Below are 17,646 nucleotides of genomic sequence, written 5' to 3' on the forward strand. Positions count from 1 at the left end.
ACAATGTGATTACCCTCGCAGTAGAATGCATAACAGAGGCAGTTATATAATGGGGGCGAAGCTTCACTGCAGCTATATAATGTCCTGGTTGGACCCCACTGCATAGTCTGGGCATGCCAATTTATATAGTATACAAATTGGCCTTGGTATACAGGGCAGTTCAGATCCAGCAGAATGTTTGCAGAGTTCAAATGGTTAGATTAGGAAGCCATGTCCCCTCTTCCACAGAGACAGCTGTTGGTTTCCACCTGGTGCCTCACTTGTTTCTGAATTTCAAGGTGTAGAATGAAATCAAGCAACGTAACCCAAGTTTGCAATGCATTCCACGCAATCATCAAACACATCATTCCTGTCTTCCTCACCTTAGCTGCACAGCCCTCGATAAGTTGCAATCCATGTAACACAGGATTTGTTCCAGGTTTAGGCTTTCAGTAGGATTATAATAATATCTGTGCCCTCATCTTGAAATGAGATTCTCAGCAATATCCAACACAAATTGAATTGCACAGATGACAGGCAAATATAAGAAAACAGGTCAGTATGCAACACAATCCCATGGTGCCCATTTTCAGATGCACAATAGTCATCTTTTCCAGCAAAGGAAAGAATTTTTCAGTGAATCATTTGCAAAGTCAGAGTTAATGGCATTTGTGCTTTTCTTTCTTCTTGTTTTGCAACATACTGGCGCCTAAATCCAATTCATGTATATTCATGTTTATTGGGGAGACCAAACGCAGACTGGGTGACCGCTTTGCGGAAGACATCGGCTCAGTCCGCAAGCAGGACCCTGAGCTTCCGGTTGCTTGCCATTTCAAGACTGCCCACTGCTCTCATGCTCACATCTCTATCCTGGGATTGCCTCAGTGTTCCAGTGAACATCAACACAAGCTCGAAAAACAGCATCCCGTTGACCGATTAGTTTAGTTTGGTGATGCAGCAGTGAAACAGGCCCTTCGGCCCACCGAGTCTGTGCTGACCATCGACCACCCATTTATACTAATCCGACACGAATTCCATATTCCTACCACATCCCCACCTTCCCTATATTTCCCTACCACCTCCCTATACGAGGGGCAATTTATAATGGCCAATTAACCTATCAAGCAGCCAGTCTTTGGCATGTGGGAGGAAACCGGAGCACCCAGAGGAATCCCACGCAGACACAGGGAGAACTTGCAAACACCACGCAGGCAGTGCCCAGAATTGAAAGCGGGTCGCTGGAGCTGTGAGGCTGCGGTGTGAACCACTGCACACGAGAGCGTGCCGGACTGAATATTGAGTTCAATAATTCCAGAGCATGACGGGGCCCCCATTTTACTTTCATTTTTTGTTATTTTTCATTTTTACATTTTTTACATTTTTTTGTATGTTTATTTTATTTCATCTTAGTTTGTTCAGTTTGCTTACCCACTGTTTTTTTTCCTGTTTGTACTTGCTGCTGTTCAATTTTCAGTCCATTAACAGTCCTCTCTGTACTAATGCTTTGTCTTTCAACACACCATTAACATATTGTTTGCCTTTGCTCCATAACCTTCTGGTCAGCTATTCTGTGGCCTTGTCCAATCTACACCTTCTCCTTTGTTATCTCTTGCTCCACCCCCGCTTTACTTGCTTCTAACCTTTGACGTTTCTAATATTTGCCAGTTCTGAAGAAGGGTCACTGAGCCGAAATGTTAACTCTGCTTCTGTCTCCACAGATGCTGCCAGTCGTGCTGAGTATTTCCAGAATTTCTTGTTTTTTTTTCAGATTTCCAGCATCCACAGTATTTTGCTTTTATTCATGTATATTCTTCCTCGGTTCAATATGAAGGAGCGCTTTGATATTGAGCGGAGCCGCAGTGCATCTCATTTTCAACGCCACCTTGTTAGTGTTCCTGTTACTTGCCGAATGCAGAACAAAATAAAATGATAATTTGGCAGGTCTGCCTGTTTCCTTAGCTTCAGTTACAGAATCAGCTGTGTCCGTCTTGAAGGGAGGCAAAGTACTCCAGCGGCTCTGCGTGACGCTGAATAGTTATGTTAATCTGCATCAATAAATCCAGGTATGTCTCTGTTACTGACTGAACAAAACGCTATTAAATCTGTGAGCGACTGTCATAACTTAAATAAATTTTCCCCCTCTGCGTGTCATGAACCTTTACCCCTTGTCATAATTGCGGCTGCATGTTAAGAGCTGGGTTATCAAGGTGCTTAAGACACCAAGAATCTGCTGCAGCAGTGGTTAAATTGAAAAGGATTTTTGCCCCTTTTACACAAGAAGAAATGTTCAGGAGGAGCAATTTCCCCCAACTTGTTTCCACCGGAGATTCATCATTGCAACGCAAAGAAAGTTTCAGTCACTTGGGTGTTCTGTCAGAGCTGCTCGGAGGTTCAGTGACCCGGATATCATGTGCCTACGTTTTGCTGAGCCGGTGCTTGGTTTCTGGGGAGATTTGGCCCGGGTTGTGCTATTTTACCTCCCCGAGATGGCCAGTAACCTGTTGATTGAGGCAGCAGACGCCACTTGCTGCTGACAGCGAGTAATTGGACAGTGCGGGTCAAAATATTGCAGCGTGCCCCTGTCTCAACGACTGTGGAGCTGGTGAAAGTGAATTGCTGATGTGCTTTTGCCTCGTCTGAAATGAGACTAAGATTCGCTGTGAAGCTCGTGTTGCAGGTTTCTATTCTAATCTGAGCCAAATAAAGTGTCACTGCTCGGTTTTGAGGAACTTTCTGCAGCATCAGGACTAGAAAGAGGAGCGAGTGCAAGGCATTGTGCACACAATGTGCAAGAGAAAGAGAGCTTTGAGAAATTGTGTTGTGTTAATGGGGAATGTCAATGATTGCACATTTCTTGCGAAGATGTTCGGGTTGGTTTTGAAAATGTTTCTGCCCAGTTTCGAACTGGGGACCTTTTGCGTGTGAGGCAAACGTGATCACCACTACACTACAGAAACTCAACACAGTTGCAGCGCTGAGGAAGCTGCAAGTATTGTTAAACTGTACAGTCTTAATCGATTTGTGCTGCTTGTTTCATTGAAATGCAATTCCACTGTGACATTTCGCAAGGCTGCAGAGGTATTGACCCAGCCATGGACGATCAGCAGTGCACAACACATCGCCAGTCCATTCAGGCCATCGTACCATTGCCAGTTTTTTCAAAGACTTGCCACTTGGGCCCACTTCCTTAGCTCTGCTTTTCTTTGCCTCTCCTTTCATGCAATTATCCAATTCCCTTTTTTTTAAACTCTACCTTAAGAAACTAAGTTTGTAAGAGGTGCAGCAGCTGCTGCAGTGTTAATGCACAGTGTGCCATCATTGACAAAGATTCCCTTCCCCAACCACACCAAGACATCCACTTGGGATTCTTGCCAAGTTCTGGATTTCATTTCTCATTATTTACTGATTGCACTGACACATATTTGTGTTTTTAAACTCTTTATTTTGATCAAATGAGTCCTTATTTTGCTGAGATGCTACATACAATGTCATTACCCTCGCAGTAGAATGCGTAACAGAGGCAGTTATATAATGGGGGCGAAGCTTCACTGCAGCTATATAATGTCCTGGTTGGACCCCACCTGGAGTCCTCTGCATAGTCTGGGCATGCCAATTTATATAGTATACAAATTGGCCTTGGTATACAGGGCAGTTCAGATCCAGCAGAATGTTTGCAGAGTTCAAATGGTTAGATTAGGAAGCCATGTCCCCTCTTCCACAGAGACAGCTGTTGGTTTCCACCTGGTGCCTCACTTGTTTCTGAATTTCAAGGTGTAGAATGAAATCAAGCAACGTAACCCAAGTTTGCAATGCATTCCACGCAATCATCAAACACATCATTCCTGTCTTCCTCACCTTAGCTGCACAGCCCTCGAAACGTTGCAATCCATGTAACACAGTATTTGTTCCAGGTTTAGGCTTTCAGCCGTATTATAATAATATCTGTGCCCTCATCTTGAAATGAGATTCTCAGCAATATCCAACACAAATTGAATTGCATAGATGACAGGCAAATATAGGAAAACAGGTCAGTATGCAACACAATTCCATGGTGCCCATTTTCAGATGCACAATAGTCATCTTTTCCAGCAAATGAAAGAATTTTTCAGTGAATCATTTGCAAAGTCAGAGTTAATGGCATTTGTGCTTTTCTTTCTTCTTGTTTTCAAACATACTGGCGCCTAAATCCAATTCATGTATATTCATGTTTATTGAGGAGACCAAACGCAGACTGGGTGACCGCTTTGCGGAATACGTCGGCTCAGTCCGCAAGCAGGACCCTGAGCTTCCGGTTGCTTGCCATTTCAAGACTGCCCACTGCTCTCATGCTCACATCTCTATCCTGGGATTGCCTCAGTGTTCCAGTGAACATCAACACAAGCTCGAAAAACAGCATCCCGTTGACCGATTAGTTTAGTTTGGTGATACAGCAGTGAAACAGGCCCTTCGGCCCACCGAGTCTGTGCTGACCATCGACCACCCATTTATACTAATCCGACACGAATTCCATATTCCTACCACATCCCCACCTTCCCTATATTTCCCCACCACCTCCCTATACGAGGGGCAATTTATAATGGCCAATTAACCTATCAAGCAGCCAGTCTTTGGCATGTGGGAGGAAACCGGAGCACCCAGAGGAATCCCACGCAGACACAGGGAGAACTTGCAAAAACCACGCAGGCAGTGCCCAGAATTGAAAGCGGGTCGCTGGAGCTGTGAGGCTGCGGTGTGAACCACTGCACACGAGAGCGTGCCGGACTGAATATTGAGTTCAATAATTCCAGAGCATGACGGGGCCCCCATTTTACTTTCATTTTTTGTTATTTTTCATTTTTACATTTTTTACATTTTTTTGTATGTTTATTTTATTTCATCTTAGTTTGTTCAGTTTGCTTACCCACTGTTTTTTTTCCTGTTTGTACTTGCTGCTGTTCAATTTTCAGTCCATTAACAGTCCTCTCTGTACTAATGCTTTGTCTTTCAACACACCATTAACATATTGTTTGCCTTTGCTCCATGACCTTCTGGTCAGCTATTCTGTGGCCTTGTCCAATCTACACCTTCTCCTTTGTTATCTCTTGCTCCACCCCCGCTTTACTTGCTTCTAACCTTTGACATTTCTAATATTTGCCCGTTCTGAAGAAGGGTCGCTGAGCCGAAATGTTAACTCTGCTTCTGTCTCCACAGATGCTGCCAGTCGTGCTGAGTATTTCCAGAATTTCTTGTTTTTATTTCAGATTTCCAGCATCCACAGTATTTTGCTTTTATTCAATTATATTCTTCCTCGGTTCAATATGAAGGAGCGCTTTGATATTGAGCGGAGCCGCAGTGCATCTCATTTTCAACGCCACCTTGTTAGTGTTCCTGTTACTTGCCGAATGAAGAACAAAATAAAATGATAATTTGGCAGGTCTGCCTGTTTCCTTAGCTTCAGTTACAGAATCAGCTGTGTCCGTCTTTAAGGGAGGCAAAGTACTCCTAGCGGCTCTGCGTGACGCTGAATAGTTATGTTAATCTGCATCAATAAATCCAGGTATGTCTCTGTTACTGACTGAACAAAACGCTAATAAATCTGTGAGCGACTGTCATAACTTAAATAACTTTTTCCCCTCTGCGTGTCATGAACCTTTACCCCTTGTCATAATTGCGGCTGCATGTTAAGAGCTGGGTTATCAAGGTGCTTAAGACACCAAGAATCTGCTGCAGCAGTGGTTAAATTGAAAAGGATTTTTGCCCCTTTTACACAAGAAGAAATGTTCAGGAGGAGCAATTTCCCCCAACTTGTTTCCACCGGAGATTCATCATTGCAACTCAAAGAAAGTTTCAGTCACTTGGGTGTTCTTGAAGAGCTGCTCGGAGGTTCAGTGACCCGGATATCATGTGCCTACGTTTTGCTGAGCCGGTGCTTGGTTTCTGGGGAGATTTGGCCCGGGTTGTGCTATATTACCTCCCCGAGATGGCCAGTAACCTGTTGATTGAGGCAGCTGACGCCACTTGCTGCTGACAGCGAGTAATTGGACAGTGCGGGTCAAAATATTGCAGCGTGCCCCTGTCTCAACGACTGTGGAGCTGGTGAAAGTGAATTGCTGATGTGCTTTTGCCTCGTCTGAAATGAGACTAAGATTCGCTGTGACTTAGCAAGCTCGTGTTGCAGGTTTCTATTCTAATCTGAGCCAAATAAAGTGTCACTGCTCGGTTTTGAGGAACTTTCTGCAGCATCAGGACTAGAAAGAGGAGCGAGTGCAAGGCATTGTGCACACAATGTGCAAGAGAAAGAGAGCTTTGAGAAATTGTGTTGTGTTAATGGGGAATGTCAATGATTGCACATTTCTTGCGAAGATGTTCGGGTTGGTTTTGAAAATGTTTCTGCCCAGTTTCGAACTGGGGACTTTTTGCGTGTGAGGCAAACGTGATCACCACTACACTACAGAAACTCAACACAGTTGCAGCGCTGAGGAAGCTGCAAGTATTGTTAAACTGTACAGTCTTAATCGATTTGTGCTGCTTGTTTCATTGAAATGCAATTCCACTGTGACATTTCGCAAGGCTGCAGAGGTATTGACCCAGCCATGGACGATCAGCAGTGCACAACACATCGCCAGTCCATTCAGGCCATCGTACCATTGCCAGTTTTTTGAAAGACTTGCCATTTGGGCCCACTTCCTTAGCTCTGCTTTTCTTTGCCTCTCCTTTCATGCAATTATCCAATTCCCTTTTTTCTAAACTCTACCTTAAGAAACTAAGTTTGTAAGAGGTGCAGCAGCTGCTGCAGTGTTAATGCACAGTGTGCCATCATTGACAAAGATTCCCTTCCCCAACCACACCAAGACATCCACTTGGGATTCTTGCCAACTTCTGGATTTCATTTCTCATTATTTACTGATTGCACTGACACATATTTGTGTTTTTAAACTCTTTATTTTGATCAAATGAGTCCTTATTTTGCTGAGTTGCTACATACAATGTGATTACCCTCGCAGTAGAATGCGTAACAGAGGCAGTTATATAATGGGGGCGAAGCTTCACTGCAGCTATATAATGTCCTGGTTGGACCCCACTGCATAGTCTGGGCATGCCAATTTATATAGTATACAAATTGGCCTTGGTATACAGGGCAGTTCAGATCCAGCAGAATGTTTGCAGAGTTCAAATGGTTAGATTAGGAAGCCATGTCCCCTCTTCCACAGAGACAGCTGTTGGTTTCCACCTGGTGCCTCACTTGTTTCTGAATTTCAAGGTGTAGAATGAAATCAAGCAACGTAACCCAAGTTTGCAATGCATTCCACGCAATCATCAAACACATCATTCCTGTCTTCCTCACCTTAGCTGCACAGCCCTCGATAAGTTGCAATCCATGTAACACAGGATTTGTTCCAGGTTTAGGCTTTCAGTAGGATTATAATAATATCTGTGCCCTCATCTTGAAATGAGATTCTCAGCAATATCCAACACAAATTGAATTGCACAGATGACAGGCAAATATAAGAAAACAGGTCAGTATGCAACACAATCCCATGGTGCCCATTTTCAGATGCACAATAGTCATCTTTTCCAGCAAAGGAAAGAATTTTTCAGTGAATCATTTGCAAAGTCAGAGTTAATGGCATTTGTGCTTTTCTTTCTTCTTGTTTTGCAACATACTGGCGCCTAAATCCAATTCATGTATATTCATGTTTATTGGGGAGACCAAACGCAGACTGGGTGACCGCTTTGCGGAAGACATCGGCTCAGTCCGCAAGCAGGACCCTGAGCTTCCGGTTGCTTGCCATTTCAAGACTGCCCACTGCTCTCATGCTCACATCTCTATCCTGGGATTGCCTCAGTGTTCCAGTGAACATCAACACAAGCTCGAAAAACAGCATCCCGTTGACCGATTAGTTTAGTTTGGTGATGCAGCAGTGAAACAGGCCCTTCGGCCCACCGAGTCTGTGCTGACCATCGACCACCCATTTATACTAATCCGACACGAATTCCATATTCCTACCACATCCCCACCTTCCCTATATTTCCCTACCACCTCCCTATACGAGGGGCAATTTATAATGGCCAATTAACCTATCAAGCAGCCAGTCTTTGGCATGTGGGAGGAAACCGGAGCACCCAGAGGAATCCCACGCAGACACAGGGAGAACTTGCAAACACCACGCAGGCAGTGCCCAGAATTGAAAGCGGGTCGCTGGAGCTGTGAGGCTGCGGTGTGAACCACTGCACACGAGAGCGTGCCGGACTGAATATTGAGTTCAATAATTCCAGAGCATGACGGGGCCCCCATTTTACTTTCATTTTTTGTTATTTTTCATTTTTACATTTTTTACATTTTTTTGTATGTTTATTTTATTTCATCTTAGTTTGTTCAGTTTGCTTACCCACTGTTTTTTTTCCTGTTTGTACTTGCTGCTGTTCAATTTTCAGTCCATTAACAGTCCTCTCTGTACTAATGCTTTGTCTTTCAACACACCATTAACATATTGTTTGCCTTTGCTCCATAACCTTCTGGTCAGCTATTCTGTGGCCTTGTCCAATCTACACCTTCTCCTTTGTTATCTCTTGCTCCACCCCCGCTTTACTTGCTTCTAACCTTTGACGTTTCTAATATTTGCCAGTTCTGAAGAAGGGTCACTGAGCCGAAATGTTAACTCTGCTTCTGTCTCCACAGATGCTGCCAGTCGTGCTGAGTATTTCCAGAATTTCTTGTTTTTTTTTCAGATTTCCAGCATCCACAGTATTTTGCTTTTATTCATGTATATTCTTCCTCGGTTCAATATGAAGGAGCGCTTTGATATTGAGCGGAGCCGCAGTGCATCTCATTTTCAACGCCACCTTGTTAGTGTTCCTGTTACTTGCCGAATGAAGAACAAAATAAAATGATAATTTGGCAGGTCTGCCTGTTTCCTTAGCTTCAGTTACAGAATCAGCTGTGTCCGTCTTGAAGGGAGGCAAAGTACTCCTAGCGGCTCTGCGTGACGCTGAATAGTTATGTTAATCTGCATCAATAAATCCAGGTATGTCTCTGTTACTGACTGAACAAAACGCTATTAAATCTGTGAGCGACTGTCATAACTTAAATAAATTTTCCCCCTCTGCGTGTCATGAACCTTTACCCCTTGTCATAATTGCGGCTGCATGTTAAGAGCTGGGTTATCAAGGTGCTTAAGACACCAAGAATCTGCTGCAGCAGTGGTTAAATTGAAAAGGATTTTTGCCCCTTTTACACAAGAAGAAATGTTCAGGAGGAGCAATTTCCCCCAACTTGTTTCCACCGGAGATTCATCATTGCAACGCAAAGAAAGTTTCAGTCACTTGGGTGTTCTGTCAGAGCTGCTCGGAGGTTCAGTGACCCGGATATCATGTGCCTACGTTTTGCTGAGCCGGTGCTTGGTTTCTGGGGAGATTTGGCCCGGGTTGTGCTATTTTACCTCCCCGAGATGGCCAGTAACCTGTTGATTCAGGCAGCAGACGCCACTTGCTGCTGACAACGAGTAATTGGACAGTGCGGGTCAAAATATTGCAGCGTGCCCCTGTCTCAACGACTGTGGAGCTGGTGAAAGTGAATTGCTGATGTGCTTTTGCCTCGTCTGAAATGAGACTAAGATTCGCTGTGAAGCTCGTGTTGCAGGTTTCTATTCTAATCTGAGCCAAATAAAGTGTCACTGCTCGGTTTTGAGGAACTTTCTGCAGCATCAGGACTAGAAAGAGGAGCGAGTGCAAGGCATTGTGCACACAATGTGCAAGAGAAAGAGAGCTTTGAGAAATTGTGTTGCGTTAATGGGGAATGTCAATGATTGCACATTTCTTGCGAAGATGTTCGGGTTGGTTTTGAAAATGTTTCTGCTCAGTTTCGAACTGGGGACCTTTTGCGTGTGAGGCAAACGTGATCACCACTACACTACAGAAACTCAACACAGTTGCAGCGCTGAGGAAGCTGCAAGTATTGTTAAACTGTACAGTCTTAATCGATTTGTGCTGCTTGTTTCATTGAAATGCAATTCCACTGTGACATTTCGCAAGGCTGCAGAGGTATTGACCCAGCCATGGACGATCAGCAGTGCACAACACATCGCCAGTCCATTCAGGCCATCGTACCATTGCCAGTTTTTTGAAAGACTTGCCATTTGGGCCCACTTCCTTAGCTCTGCTTTTCTTTGCCTCTCCTTTCATGCAATTATCCAATTCCCTTTTTTTTAAACTCTACCTTAAGAAACTAAGTTTGTAAGAGGTGCAGCAGCTGCTGCAGTGTTAATGCACAGTGTGCCATCATTGACAAAGATTCCCTTCCCCAACCACACCAAGACATCCACTTGGGATTCTTGCCAACTTCTGGATTTCATTTCTCATTATTTACTGATTGCACTGACACATATTTGTGTTTTTAAACTCTTTATTTTGATCAAATGAGTCCTTATTTTGCTGAGATGCTACATACAATGTCATTACCCTCGCAGTAGAATGCGTAACAGAGGCAGTTATATAATGGGGGCGAAGCTTCACTGCAGCTATATAATGTCCTGGTTGGACCCCACCTGGAGTCCTCTGCATAGTCTGGGCATGCCAATTTATATAGTATACAAATTGGCCTTGGTATACAGGGCAGTTCAGATCCAGCAGAATGTTTGCAGAGTTCAAATGGTTAGATTAGGAAGCCATGTCCCCTCTTCCACAGAGACAGCTGTTGGTTTCCACCTGGTGCCTCACTTGTTTCTGAATTTCAAGGTGTAGAATGAAATCAAGCAACGTAACCCAAGTTTGCAATGCATTCCACGCAATCATCAAACACATCATTCCTGTCTTCCTCACCTTAGCTGCACAGCCCTCGAAACGTTGCAATCCATGTAACACAGTATTTGTTCCAGGTTTAGGCTTTCAGCCGTATTATAATAATATCTGTGCCCTCATCTTGAAATGAGATTCTCAGCAATATCCAACACAAATTGAATTGCATAGATGACAGGCAAATATAGGAAAACAGGTCAGTATGCAACACAATTCCATGGTGCCCATTTTCAGATGCACAATAGTCATCTTTTCCAGCAAATGAAAGAATTTTTCAGTGAATCATTTGCAAAGTCAGAGTTAATGGCATTTGTGCTTTTCTTTCTTCTTGTTTTCAAACATACTGGCGCCTAAATCCAATTCATGTATATTCATGTTTATTGAGGAGACCAAACGCAGACTGGGTGACCGCTTTGCGGAATACGTCGGCTCAGTCCGCAAGCAGGACCCTGAGCTTCCGGTTGCTTGCCATTTCAAGACTGCCCACTGCTCTCATGCTCACATCTCTATCCTGGGATTGCCTCAGTGTTCCAGTGAACATCAACACAAGCTCGAAAAACAGCATCCCGTTGACCGATTAGTTTAGTTTGGTGATACAGCAGTGAAACAGGCCCTTCGGCCCACCGAGTCTGTGCTGACCATCGACCACCCATTTATACTAATCCGACACGAATTCCATATTCCTACCACATCCCCACCTTCCCTATATTTCCCCACCACCTCCCTATACGAGGGGCAATTTATAATGGCCAATTAACCTATCAAGCAGCCAGTCTTTGGCATGTGGGAGGAAACCGGAGCACCCAGAGGAATCCCACGCAGACACAGGGAGAACTTGCAAAAACCACGCAGGCAGTGCCCAGAATTGAAAGCGGGTCGCTGGAGCTGTGAGGCTGCGGTGTGAACCACTGCACACGAGAGCGTGCCGGACTGAATATTGAGTTCAATAATTCCAGAGCATGACGGGGCCCCCATTTTACTTTCATTTTTTGTTATTTTTCATTTTTACATTTTTTACATTTTTTTGTATGTTTATTTTATTTCATCTTAGTTTGTTCAGTTTGCTTACCCACTGTTTTTTTTCCTGTTTGTACTTGCTGCTGTTCAATTTTCAGTCCATTAACAGTCCTCTCTGTACTAATGCTTTGTCTTTCAACACACCATTAACATATTGTTTGCCTTTGCTCCATGACCTTCTGGTCAGCTATTCTGTGGCCTTGTCCAATCTACACCTTCTCCTTTGTTATCTCTTGCTCCACCCCCGCTTTACTTGCTTCTAACCTTTGACATTTCTAATATTTGCCAGTTCTGAAGAAGGGTCACTGAGCCGAAATGTTAACTCTGCTTCTGTCTCCACAGATGCTGCCAGTCGTGCTGAGTATTTCCAGAATTTCTTGTTTTTATTTCAGATTTCCAGCATCCACAGTATTTTGCTTTTATTCAATTATATTCTTCCTCGGTTCAATATGAAGGAGCGCTTTGATATTGAGCGGAGCCGCAGTGCATCTCATTTTCAACGCCACCTTGTTAGTGTTCCTGTTACTTGCCGAATGAAGAACAAAATAAAATGATAATTTGGCAGGTCTGCCTGTTTCCTTAGCTTCAGTTACAGAATCAGCTGTGTCCGTCTTTAAGGGAGGCAAAGTACTCCCAGCGGCTCTGCGTGACGCTGAATAGTTATGTTAATCTGCATCAATAAATCCAGGTATGTCTCTGTTACTGACTGAACAAAACGCTAATAAATCTGTGAGCGACTGTCATAACTTAAATAACTTTTTCCCCTCTGCGTGTCATGAACCTTTACCCCTTGTCATAATTGCGGCTGCATGTTAAGAGCTGGGTTATCAAGGTGCTTAAGACACCAAGAATCTGCTGCAGCAGTGGTTAAATTGAAAAGGATTTTTGCCCCTTTTACACAAGAAGAAATGTTCAGGAGGAGCAATTTCCCCCAACTTGTTTCCACCGGAGATTCATCATTGCAACTCAAAGAAAGTTTCAGTCACTTGGGTGTTCTGTAAGAGCTGCTCGGAGGTTCAGTGACCCGGATATCATGTGCCTACGTTTTGCTGAGCCGCTGCTTGGTTTATGGGGAGATTTGGCCCGGGTTGTGCTATATTACCTCCCCGAGATGGCCAGTAACCTGTTGATTGAGGCAGCAGACGCCACTTGCTGCTGACAGCGAGTAATTGGACAGTGCGGGTCAAAATATTGCAGCGTGCCCCTGTCTCAACGACTGTGGAGCTGGTGAAAGTGAATTGCTGATGTGCTTTTGCCTCGTCTGAAATGAGACTAAGATTCGCTGTGACTTAGCAAGCTCGTGTTGCAGGTTTCTATTCTAATCTGAGCCAAATAAAGTGTCACTGCTCGGTTTTGAGGAACTTTCTGCAGCATCAGGACTAGAAAGAGGAGCGAGTGCAAGGCATTGTGCACACAATGTGCAAGAGAAAGAGAGCTTTGAGAAATTGTGTTGTGTTAATGGGGAATGTCAATGATTGCACATTTCTTGCGAAGATGTTCGGGTTGGTTTTGAAAATGTTTCGGCCCAGTTTCGAACTGGGGACCTTTTGCGTGTGAGGCAAACGTGATCACCACTACACTACAGAAACTCAACACAGTTGCAGCGCTGAGGAAGCTGCAAGTATTGTTAAACTGTACAGTCTTAATCGATTTGTGCTGCTTGTTTCATTGAAATGCAATTCCACTGTGACATTTCGCAAGGCTGCAGAGGTATTGACCCAGCCATGGACGATCAGCAGTGCACAACACATTGCCAGTCCATTCAGGCCATCGTACCATTGCCAGTTTTTTGAAAGACTTGCCATTTGGGCCCACTTCCTTAGCTCTGCTTTTCTTTGCCTCTCCTTTCATGCAATTATCCAATTCCCTTTTTTTTAAACTCTCACTTAAGAAACTAAGTTTGTAAGAGGTGCAGCAGCTGCTGCAGTGTTAATGCACAGTGTGCCATCATTGACAAAGATTCCCTTCCCCAACCACACCAAGACATCCACTTGGGATTCTTGCCAAGTTCTGGATTTCATTTCTCATTATTTACTGATTGCACTGACACATATTTGTGTTTTTAAACTCTTTATTTTGATCAAATGAGTCCTTATTTTGCTGAGTTGCTACATACAATGTGATTACCCTCGCAGTAGAATGCATAACAGAGGCAGTTATATAATGGGGGCGAAGCTTCACTGCAGCTATATAATGTCCTGGTTGGACCCCACTGCATAGTCTGGGCATGCCAATTTATATAGTATACAAATTGGCCTTGGTATACAGGGCAGTTCAGATCCAGCAGAATGTTTGCAGAGTTCAAATGGTTAGATTAGGAAGCCATGTCCCCTCTTCCACAGAGACAGCTGTTGGTTTCCACCTGGTGCCTCACTTGTTTCTGAATTTCAAGGTGTAGAATGAAATCAAGCAACGTAACCCAAGTTTGCAATGCATTCCACGCAATCATCAAACACATCATTCCTGTCTTCCTCACCTTAGCTGCACAGCCCTCGATAAGTTGCAATCCATGTAACACAGGATTTGTTCCAGGTTTAGGCTTTCAGTAGGATTATAATAATATCTGTGCCCTCATCTTGAAATGAGATTCTCAGCAATATCCAACACAAATTGAATTGCACAGATGACAGGCAAATATAAGAAAACAGGTCAGTATGCAACACAATCCCATGGTGCCCATTTTCAGATGCACAATAGTCATCTTTTCCAGCAAAGGAAAGAATTTTTCAGTGAATCATTTGCAAAGTCAGAGTTAATGGCATTTGTGCTTTTCTTTCTTCTTGTTTTGCAACATACTGGCGCCTAAATCCAATTCATGTATATTCATGTTTATTGGGGAGACCAAACGCAGACTGGGTGACCGCTTTGCGGAAGACATCGGCTCAGTCCGCAAGCAGGACCCTGAGCTTCCGGTTGCTTGCCATTTCAAGACTGCCCACTGCTCTCATGCTCACATCTCTATCCTGGGATTGCCTCAGTGTTCCAGTGAACATCAACACAAGCTCGAAAAACAGCATCCCGTTGACCGATTAGTTTAGTTTGGTGATGCAGCAGTGAAACAGGCCCTTCGGCCCACCGAGTCTGTGCTGACCATCGACCACCCATTTATACTAATCCGACACGAATTCCATATTCCTACCACATCCCCACCTTCCCTATATTTCCCCACCACCTCCCTATACGAGGGGCAATTTATAATGGCCAATTAACCTATCAAGCAGCCAGTCTTTGGCATGTGGGAGGAAACCGGAGCACCCAGAGGAATCCCACGCAGACACAGGGAGAACTTGCAAAAACCACGCAGGCAGTGCCCAGAATTGAAAGCGGGTCGCTGGAGCTGTGAGGCTGCGGTGTGAACCACTGCACACGAGAGCGTGCCGGACTGAATATTGAGTTCAATAATTCCAGAGCATGACGGGGCCCCCATTTTACTTTCATTTTTTGTTATTTTTCATTTTTACATTTTTTACATTTTTTTGTATGTTTATTTTATTTCATCTTAGTTTGTTCAGTTTGCTTACCCACTGTTTTTTTTCCTGTTTGTACTTGCTGCTGTTCAATTTTCAGTCCATTAACAGTCCTCTCTGTACTAATGCTTTGTCTTTCAACACACCATTAACATATTGTTTGCCTTTGCTCCATGACCTTCTGGTCAGCTATTCTGTGGCCTTGTCCAATCTACACCTTCTCCTTTGTTATCTCTTGCTCCACCCCCGCTTTACTTGCTTCTAACCTTTGACATTTCTAATATTTGCCAGTTCTGAAGAAGGGTCACTGAGCCGAAATGTTAACTCTGCTTCTGTCTCCACAGATGCTGCCAGTCGTGCTGAGTATTTCCAGAATTTCTTGTTTTTATTTCAGATTTCCAGCATCCACAGTATTTTGCTTTTATTCAATTATATTCTTCCTCGGTTCAATATGAAGGAGCGCTTTGATATTGAGCGGAGCCGCAGTGCATCTCATTTTCAACGCCACCTTGTTAGTGTTCCTGTTACTTGCCGAATGAAGAACAAAATAAAATGATAATTTGGCAGGTCTGCCTGTTTCCTTAGCTTCAGTTACAGAATCAGCTGTGTCCGTCTTTAAGGGAGGCAAAGTACTCCCAGCGGCTCTGCGTGACGCTGAATAGTTATGTTAATCTGCATCAATAAATCCAGGTATGTCTCTGTTACTGACTGAACAAAACGCTAATAAATCTGTGAGCGACTGTCATAACTTAAATAACTTTTTCCCCTCTGCGTGTCATGAACCTTTACCCCTTGTCATAATTGCGGCTGCATGTTAAGAGCTGGGTTATCAAGGTGCTTAAGACACCAAGAATCTGCTGCAGCAGTGGTTAAATTGAAAAGGATTTTTGCCCCTTTTACACAAGAAGAAATGTTCAGGAGGAGCAATTTCCCCCAACTTGTTTCCACCGGAGATTCATCATTGCAACTCAAAGAAAGTTTCAGTCACTTGGCTGTTCTGTCAGAGCTGCTCGGAGGTTCAGTGACCCGGATATCATGTGCCTACGTTTTGCTGAGCCGCTGCTTGGTTTATGGGGAGATTTGGCCCGGGTTGTGCTATATTACCTCCCCGAGATGGCCAGTAACCTGTTGATTGAGGCAGCAGACGCCACTTGCTGCTGACAGCGAGTAATTGGACAGTGCGGGTCAAAATATTGCAGCGTGCCCCTGTCTCAACGACTGTGGAGCTGGTGAAAGTGAATTGCTGATGTGCTTTTGCCTCGTCTGAAATGAGACTAAGATTCGCTGTGACTTAGCAAGCTCGTGTTGCAGGTTTCTATTCTAATCTGAGCCAAATAAAGTGTCACTGCTCGGTTTTGAGGAACTTTCTGCAGCATCAGGACTAGAAAGAGGAGCGAGTGCAAGGCATTGTGCACACAATGTGCAAGAGAAAGAGAGCTTTGAGAAATTGTGTTGTGTTAATGGGGAATGTCAATGATTGCACATTTCTTGCGAAGATGTTCGGGTTGGTTTTGAAAATGTTTCTGCCCAGTTTCGAACTGGGGACCTTTTGCATGTGAGGCAAACGTGATCACCACTACACTACAGAAACTCAACACCGTTGCAGCGCTGAGGAAGCTGCAAGTATTGTTAAACTGTACAGTCTTAATCGATTTGTGCTGCTTGTTTCATTGAAATGCAATTCCACTGTGACATTTCGCAAGGCTGCAGAGGTATTGACCCAGCCATGGACGATCAGCAGTGCACAACACATCGCCAGTCCATTCAGGCCATCGTACCATTGCCAGTTTTTTGAAAGACTTGCCATTTGGGCCCACTTCCTTAGCTCTGCTTTTCTTTGCCTCTCCTTTCATGCAATTATCCAATTCCCTTTTTTTTAAACTCTCACTTAAGAAACTAAGTTTGTAAGAGGTGCAGCAGCTGCTGCAGTGTTAATGCACAGTGTGCCATCATTGACAAAGATTCCCTTCCCCAACCACACCAAGACATCCACTTGGGATTCTTGCCAAGTTCTGGATTTCATTTCTCATTATTTACTGATTGCACTGACACATATTTGTGTTTTTAAACTCTTTATTTTGATCAAATGAGTCCTTATTTTGCTGAGTTGCTACATACAATGTGATTACCCTCGCAGTAGAATGCGTAACAGAGGCAGTTATATAATGGGGGCGAAGCTTCACTGCAGCTATATAATGTCCTGGTTGGACCCCACCTGGAGTCCTCTGCATAGTCTGGGCATGCCAATTTATATAGTATACAAATTGGCCTTGGTATACAGGGCAGTTCAGATCCAGCAGAATGTTTGCAGAGTTCAAATGGTTAGATTAGGAAGCCATGTCCCCTCTTCCACAGAGACAGCTGTTGGTTTCCACCTGGTGCCTCACTTGTTTCTGAATTTCAAGGTGTA

At 44.0% G+C, this 17,646-nt stretch overlaps 5 non-coding genes across 5 annotated transcripts; all 5 read right to left on the bottom strand.

The window, feature by feature from the left end:
• Window positions 1–2,863: 2,863 nt before the first annotated feature.
• Window positions 2,864–2,936, bottom strand: trnav-cac (transfer RNA valine (anticodon CAC)). The gene has a single exon. It is a non-coding gene; the product is annotated as a tRNA-Val (tRNA).
• Window positions 2,937–6,343: 3,407 nt separating this feature from the next.
• On the bottom strand, window positions 6,344–6,416 carry trnav-cac (transfer RNA valine (anticodon CAC)). The gene has a single exon. It is a non-coding gene; the product is annotated as a tRNA-Val (tRNA).
• A 3,389-nt stretch (window positions 6,417–9,805) lies between these two features.
• Window positions 9,806–9,878, bottom strand: trnav-cac (transfer RNA valine (anticodon CAC)). The gene has a single exon. It is a non-coding gene; the product is annotated as a tRNA-Val (tRNA).
• Window positions 9,879–13,285: 3,407 nt separating this feature from the next.
• Window positions 13,286–13,358, bottom strand: trnav-cac (transfer RNA valine (anticodon CAC)). Its single transcript has one exon. It is a non-coding gene; the product is annotated as a tRNA-Val (tRNA).
• A 3,396-nt stretch (window positions 13,359–16,754) lies between these two features.
• Window positions 16,755–16,827, bottom strand: trnav-cac (transfer RNA valine (anticodon CAC)). Its single transcript has one exon. It is a non-coding gene; the product is annotated as a tRNA-Val (tRNA).
• Between the last annotated feature and the right edge of the window lie 819 nt (window positions 16,828–17,646).

The sequence above is a fragment of the Heterodontus francisci genome, chromosome 22, assembly GCF_036365525.1.
Source record: "Heterodontus francisci isolate sHetFra1 chromosome 22, sHetFra1.hap1, whole genome shotgun sequence".
Classification (NCBI taxonomy): Eukaryota; Metazoa; Chordata; class Chondrichthyes; order Heterodontiformes; family Heterodontidae; genus Heterodontus; species Heterodontus francisci.